Source organism: Alexandromys fortis, unplaced genomic scaffold (assembly GCF_014885135.2).
Source record: "Alexandromys fortis isolate MF-2015 unplaced genomic scaffold, M_Fortis_MF-2015_v1.1 scaffold_142, whole genome shotgun sequence".
Lineage (NCBI taxonomy): Eukaryota > Metazoa > Chordata > Mammalia > Rodentia > Cricetidae > Alexandromys > Alexandromys fortis.
The window spans coordinates 1,196,062-1,204,299 of record NW_026068057.1 but is presented as its reverse complement, the minus strand read 5'-3'; positions in this window follow the sequence as shown (position 1 = coordinate 1,204,299).

Below are 8,238 nucleotides of genomic sequence, written 5' to 3'. Positions count from 1 at the left end.
TCCTTTGAAATTCTTTGAAAGTCTTTAAGAGTCCATAATTGGTCTCTCCTAGTCTGAGCTTTCTGTTTTCTAATTTTTTGTAGACCTATTTTATAACCTAGGTAAAGTGATAGACTCTCCTCTTTGCATTTTTTCAGGAGCAATTTATCATCCTCATTTAGGCAAAACTTTCTTTATTTCTTCAAACATTCTTTCTAAAATATATGCATTTGAATCAGATAGCAAAATGTCACCCATGTAAATTATAGATTTAGGAAATTTCTTATGTAATATTTCCAATGACTGACTTATAGAATAATAAGCTGGATGGGGCTACTGAACATTCCTTTTGGGAGGATGGTCTACTGATATGTCCTATTAGGCTGAGAATTATTATAAGTACACAGTGTATGAAAAAAAATTTCTCTGTTCTTTTCTTGTAATGATATAGTGAAGAAACAATCTTTTAAATCACTAACTGTAAGAGGTTATCCTTTATGCAATAGGGAAGGCAAAGGAATTCCAGATTGTAGAGGGCCCATAGCATGAATTTCCTCATTGAAAGCTCTTAGATCTGTCACCATTCTTCATTTTCCAGATGTTTTTAACAACAAATACAGTAGAATTCCAAGCACTCATTGATTCTTCAATATGGTAAGAATCTGGTTGCTCCTGTACCCGCTGTTCTAAAGCCCACAGTGTCTCTTCTGTCAAAGGCCATTGTTTAACCAATATTGATTTCTCAGTTAAAGATAGGGCCATTGGTACCTCCAAAGATTCTCTGAATCTCTTTGGGTATTTAGTACTGGATGAGGGAATTATGTAGTAAGTAGCTAAAACCCTTGGTAAGTCATCTCTGGCTTTGATACATAGTGGTGATGCTAAATCCTGTGCTTGTACCTTCTCTACCTGTTCATCAGTTCCAATAATTTCCTCAATCACTTCAAATTGTTTTATTACTGTCTTTTGTAAATTCTGAATCTCTTGGTTTGTGAATATTTTTAGTGATTTGATAACTCATATAACCTCTGGTCCTCATTCTACACATATGATACAAAGGTATGAAATTTTCCCATTAAGGATAGCTTCTCATCTTTGGATATTATTTGGTTGGCATGCAGAATGCCTTTCTGGAGAGATAAGCTGACAATTGTCATAACTTTTAAGCAGAGTTTGATTTTCAAATTCAATAATATAAAATCTTTCAGATAATTTCTCAGCACCATTTGATATGGATTGAATTTTGTATGTAAAATTAATAATATCATTTCAATGGTATTATTTTTTCAGCTAATTTGATTTTCAATTGTATAAATTCTATCAGATACAATTTTTCATTATTAGTTTGGAAAGACTGTATCATTTCTAATAGAGTTTCATTCTTGGCTCTGTTATCAAACCATTTTTTAAGAATTTAATATGAAAAAAGAGTTAAATCCCAATATCATATAAATGGATGCATCCAAAAAACCATATAAATCTTTCAGAATACCATCCATAGTACAAGCAAAAAGGTTATTAATTCCTGGACAGTAATACTATCTTTAATTATATAACTTTCAAATTTATTGACTTATTTAATAATCAAATGAAGTTACCGCCATTATGAGATTTCAGTAAATTATTGTAGTATAATAATCTTTATGGGCCAGTAGTTTTCACAGTTTGTATGTGTGTGGAGGGGGAGACACTGCTGGCAGTGGCATAAACAGTCCTGGTTCTGTGTTGGCACCTACCTAAATACTGACAAATATGCTTGACAAATTAGGAACAATTAAATCGACTCCATACACAGAGAGGTTTTTTGTGGAAAGAATATCAAGGAACCCAGATTTCATGAGCCTGGAATACAAACCTCGTCAAAGTGGCAAGCAATGCTATATATGATTATTGACAAAAAGCTCTTTCTTATAAAAATTATTTCTATTTGAGTGCACAAGTTATTGTGTTTAAGCTATATTTAAAAATTTTTATTTTTTAGGTAGAGGAAATTGCACCAATTTTTCTTCTGTTGACAAAATATTTGAAAGGATAGAGATTAGGTACAATGATATGGTTCCACTATATATTTCATGGCTTCTGTCTTGAACAAAATTATTCTGGTCAGATTCTAAGAGGAAACAGACTATTATAGGGCGAGTTAGTTGGAATTTGCTGAGAGTCTTGCATAATAATGAGTATTCCTCTAAATGCTGTGTGAAGTTATAAAGAACCTTCACAGGCATGTTTGTTGGTGGTTTTACCTGGATTCCTATCAGTGCATATTGCTGGGGTAATAACTTTTTTCATCATTGGAGATTCTAATCTATCCCCTGATTGCCTTTTCCCTATTAACATTACATGGTGGTATAGAGCCTGCTCAGGTGGTACTTTTGCTTAAATATTCTTTTTCTCTTGAAAGAGTGTTATGTAGCCATTGATTGTACTTAGCATGTGCGTCCTTAGCATTGGAACTAGACATTTTGAAAACTACTAAAATTCTCAATGTTTTGGCATTACTAACAACTGTAGTAAAGGCAACTCTTGAGGTTTTCATGATATTCTTATTACAGGCAAAGTCTGATTAGTTCTTATTGTAGAAGGAATCATTAAACCTAAATACTTAGTACGCTTTCAACAACTAAGCTTTTGGTATTATTCCCCATTGTCACTTTTACCCAGGATTCCTGTAAAAGAAATCATTATTAGAACTGAAAGGGTCATGGAAGCCCTTAGGCATCCTTGGCCCTCTGCAAAGACATCATTAACTCCTGCCATCTGGTGCTTTGACTGTTTTTCAAGCCAGATCATTTTATTTGAGAGCTTGGGGTAATGTCTCATCCAATGCCTATTCTCATTATGGAACACACACTGATTCTTCCCTAAGGTCCTTCTTCCATTTTGGGGTTGGAACTTTGGTTCCAGATTTCTAGCCCTGGGTATTTTGAATAACAGTAGACATTTGCTTAGCCTATTTAATTTTCTCAATCACCACAGAACTTACAGGTTGTATTTGCTAAGGACTCATAGTCACAAAAAAATAATTCTTCATAAATTTTACCTAATATCTAATGTGCTCTTTCTATTGACCATCTACATATTTTCAGGGTTTTTTGTCTTTTCCCAGTATTTTGCATATATGTCTGATATGTAATTTTTAAACAGGCAAAAGTGTCTAACTGTCTATTTTTGAAACTTATCTCCTGTTTAGCTCCTTGGCTTAAGAACTCCCTTTTGGAATCTTGCCAGGATTTAATTAAAGAAAAATCAGTCTACTGTTAGGTTTTGAGTCTCATTTGGTACCTTTGTTGATGAGTCATGTAGATGTGGACTATGTTGTAGTTTGTACTGCTGATGGATCTGAGATTCTTCCTTATCACTGCTCATATAAAGTCAATGCTTTATTTAGCAAAGGTTGCCAATAAGCTAAAAGAGGAGAAGAACCAAAACGAATGCTGGTAATGAGCTCTGAAATCCTTTGAGAATCTTAACAAATAAAAGGTTAGAGCTTCTCTAATTTGTTAAGTCAGAAGCAGAAAATAGGATGTGAATCCAGTATTATTACCCCAGTTTGCTTTGTGTGTTTAGCCCTCCTACCGAGAACCATCTCCATGATAATTTTTGTTCCACTTGGATGTAAATTCTGACCAAACTGGTGCCCAGAGGGTCTTAGAGGACTCACTAACATATCAACCACTTCATTGAATAGAAGATGAAACAATTGACTTCCATCATAAGTTCATAGGTAACTTTTAAGCATAAAATAGTTAGCAAATTTAAGTTTAATCCTTATTTCCATAATTATCTTCCAGAATAAATTACTTATTATAATCTTATTCTCATCTTTAGAAGAATGTTGATTATATATTTTCATAATGAAATGAACATACATTGCATACAGGGATGCAAAATATGCTAGGACAATGACGCCACAAAGCTTGTGGGAGTACCTGCCCCATAATGTGGAACCTGACAAGGCTTGGGTGACAAAGAACCAGATACTAGATACCTCATAGACCTAGGGTAGAACCAAATATAACTCGTATTTTAAAAATGTACTGATAGTATCTCTACCCTAGAATCCGTGCCTTATTCAACCATCATTCTGCAACAAATAGGAAAAAGATAGAGACCCACACTCAGACATGAGAGAGAGAGAGAGAGAGAGAGAGAGAGAGAGAGAGAGAGAGAGAGAGAGAGAGAGATATCTTGGAACACACAGCTCTGAGTGGGATTTCTCCATGAATATTTTCCCTTCATATTTCACATAACTCCACGGAATAGAAAGCAGGAAAAATATAAATATAAGAGCCAAAGGGGATGGATAACAAAGGGCAAATAAGTCCTCTTTAACCTACTGTGCAAAGTTTATGTCAACTCAGAGACCTAGAGTAGCAAACAGGTCCTTGAAGGTGTGCAAGAGGTACTCTGTGTAAGTATCACAGCCTTTAGCTTAGTATTTCCAGGGATCTCTTGAGTATATGAGTGGGTCTTGTACCTTCAGCCTGGGCTCTTCATTCTGTTAATTTGCCTTGTGCAACGAAAAAGATAAAACTTTTTGTTTTATCTTATTATATTTTATTTTGTTACATGTTACTGTTATCTCATAAAAAACTGTTGTCTTCTAATGAGCGGCAGAAGGGGAATGGGTTTGGATAGGAGGGGATGTGTAGGATAAATGAGAGGAGAGAGAGATAAGACTATAATCAGGATATCTTAGTTAAGAAAATAATTGATATTTTAATGCATTGTAAGAAAAAATGAAATAGTCATGCATTATGTCACCCTAGATTCCTGGTTATTTTGTTTTTCATGAAACAAATATAATATAGCCTAGACTGGACTCAAAGTCACTATCTTGTTATGTAATTGAGGGTTTTCTTGACCTATTGTTTCTCTGTATATACTTACTGAGTGTCTAGGATTATACTTGTGCTCCACCATGTCTGATTCATGCAGTATTCAAGCTCAAGCACATGACTGCATATTCTAGGCAAGCACTCTATCAACAGAACAACCTCCCTAACCTACACTCCTGGGCTTCCACAAAATAATTTCAGTTGTAAAATAATATAGACATACAACTCATTTAAGTACTATTTTCCTTTTCATCTACAGTATATTTATGCCTGTAGTATTATAAGAATACATTATCTTTATTTTGATCTAATTTGTAGTTATTGTAGTATTCCTCCTAGCTGTAAATATCTAGAATTTTTCACAATTACATAAAATATAGCGGCGATCTTATTTGCTCCTTAATACACTTTGCATCTATTTTAAATATTTGTGCCTATAGTATTTTCCTTGGCCATGTTTACTTAAACAAAACAAGCAATATGAAGTTGATCATAGAAAAAATAATCAAGCTTCCTGAGAAAAAAATTCAAGTTCACTGAGAAAAATCATATGAAGCTCAAACAACTAAGGGACAAGACACCAACCCAGGAGTTTCAAAATTTATAAATAACAAATGACAAATATATGGAAGCACTCAGGCATAAGACTAGAAACTCTCAAGAGTTCATATAGTTTGGGGTCTCATCAATTTCCATGTCCAGAAGAGGGACAATCCAAGGAAGGCAGGAAGGCAGTTCCATTCAACATGACTAATTAGCTGGAGTTAGTCCAAATTTTCAGAGTCTGACCTCTAGTAGTTTATTTTATCATGTGGGATTCCCCACTGCATGCTGTGAGTATCACTGATTACTAAAGAAAGTGCTTTGGGCCTATTACAGCAGAGAATAGGGCAAGGCGGGAAATCCAAGCAGATAGAAAAGGAGAGAGTAAGTGGAGTCAAAGAGATGCCACGTAGCCGGCACAGGAAAAAGTACTGGTAAACCATGAGCCTCGTGGTAAAATATAAAATTTTGAAAAGGGGTTGATTTAAGATGTAAGAACTAGCTAGAAATACGCTTAAACTATTGGCCAAACAGTATTGCAATTAATATAGCTCCTATATGATTATTTCAGGTCTGGGTGTCCAGGAAACCAATGAGTAGTCTCTGCCAACAATTTTAGGAATAATAATGTAATGCACAATTTAGTATAAACTTTTCTAGTGACAATAAACTCAATCACATGTGGCAAAAAAGCATCTAGAAACCCGTTTGAAGAACAGAGCAAACTACATAAGGGTAAAGGACTACATTGAAACTCTTTTTAAAGCAGATGTGAGTGACACTTTCCAAAATGATAGATTCTTTGTACTGACCAAGAAACAAGCTTATGGTAAAGGTCTTGGAGAAGGTGAAGTGTGGTCTCCAGCCACACCTATAGTGCAAATGTTATGTTATCCACATATCTGTTCACACCATTGTGAGTGGACAACAAGGATTGCACTTACTCCCTTGAAGGAGCAACCTTGTGTGCTGTGAGCACAATGACCACTGTGCCTCCTACTACATACCAAGAAATAGGTGAAAAGTTTTATATGCTGTCTTGGGGAAAAGAAATGAGCTGACAGCTTATTCTAAATGGCTTAAAATTCAAACATTGCTTTATCTGCCTCAACAAATAGTGGCAGAAAGCAGCTAATGCCAGCAGATGTCCAAATACCGGAAAAAAGTTCTGCAGTTGAGGTGATTTAAGAGACTGTCAGATCAATCCTTTTCATCTGTGGTCTGTTTGCTGAGTAACTGAGATCCAAGAACAGCATCTTTACTTCCAGAGTTACTCACCAAAGTCTTACTAGAATTTTAGGTCAAAAGCCCTGGCTTCACTGAGTCTGCCAGCTGAGATCAGCTGCACATCTTATCTTAACCATTAATGAAACAAATGATGATGAAAAGAAGAAAGTAGATTTATATGATATGGTTTTACTGAAAATAAAAGCAACAAGTTCCATTCATGCCCAAGTCCACCATTGGGTGATGAAGATGAGATTTATCTTAAATAGAGAAAAAAAACGGCCCCAGAACTAATTTGTTCTCTTATAAAGAAGTTCTCGTCAGGATGCCATCTTGCAGAAGACCAGCTCTGGTTCTATAGAGTGGTGCTGAGTTAGGTCAACTACTCTTCACAGATGACTTCTGCTCTAAGAAGTGTATTCCGAAACATTAATAAGTGCAGTCGTTTGAAATTTAAGTACAGTGTGTCTTCGAGGCTGGTGTTTAGCTTGACAGTAGGTTAATGTCCATCTAACAAAGATATTTTTGGGTTAAACAAATTGTTCCTGGGATTCCAGAAGAAAGATTAAAGTGATGAGCACAGAGCTCCACAGATAAAATCAGGAACATGCTATATCAGTGACTCATACTTTTCTCCAATTGCAGGTCTTTCTGTCCTAATTTCTTTCTTTTTGTGTGTGTGTGTGTGATTTTCAACAGCTTAGTTGGAGTCTCATCCTGTCCATACTTGCATACATCACGAAATAATAATATAAAGTTACCTATTCATTAGCACATATTCATAAATTTAACAAGTTCTACAAATGTCAGACAATATAAACTGCATTGCTATAAATTAGCTAAAAGAAGAGAAAAAGGAAACACATTTTCTTACATAAGATTGATATTTTAATTGAACATCACTATATTCTAAAAGTACCAGAGGAGAAACACTAAACAATGCCTTGGCTTAAAATATAGAATTGTGGTCACTTATGTGTAGTTGGGCTTTTCTTTGGACTTCCAGTTCACAAGAAAATAAAACAGATACTTATATTAAAGCTTGACCTTAGCTTATTTATTTCAAACTCGTTTTTTTAATTTAAATTAAATCATTTTTATTACTTAATTTTCTGCCTCTTGGGTTTATTGCCTCATCTCCATACTCCTATTTTGTTTGCTCTGTCTCCTAGCATCTCTGCCTTCCTCTTTCCAGTGTCCTTACTGTCCAGAAATCCTGCCTAGCTATTGACCATTCTGTTATTTATTAAACGACACAGAGTGACACATCTTCACAGTGCATAAAAAGATTATTAGACAACAAGTATGAAGAAAATATTAGTATATACTCCATTCTGTAGTATTGTCATGATTTAATGACACTCTCATAAATAATACTTAAGATATATATGTAACTGAGCATGTACAAAATAGGAAGGCTATGACACTTGATTGTTGAAATACGAGCAGTAGGGCTGCGTCCCCGGCACCCGGCCGCCCGCATGGCTAGTTTATACCCAGAAATAATTACACGGAAACTGTATTCTTTCAAACACTGCCTGGCCTGGCTAGGTCCAGTTTCTTATTGGCTAGCTCTTACATATTGTTCTAACCCATTTCTAATATTCTGTGTAGCCCATGAGCTGGCTTACCAGAGAGGATCTTAACCTGC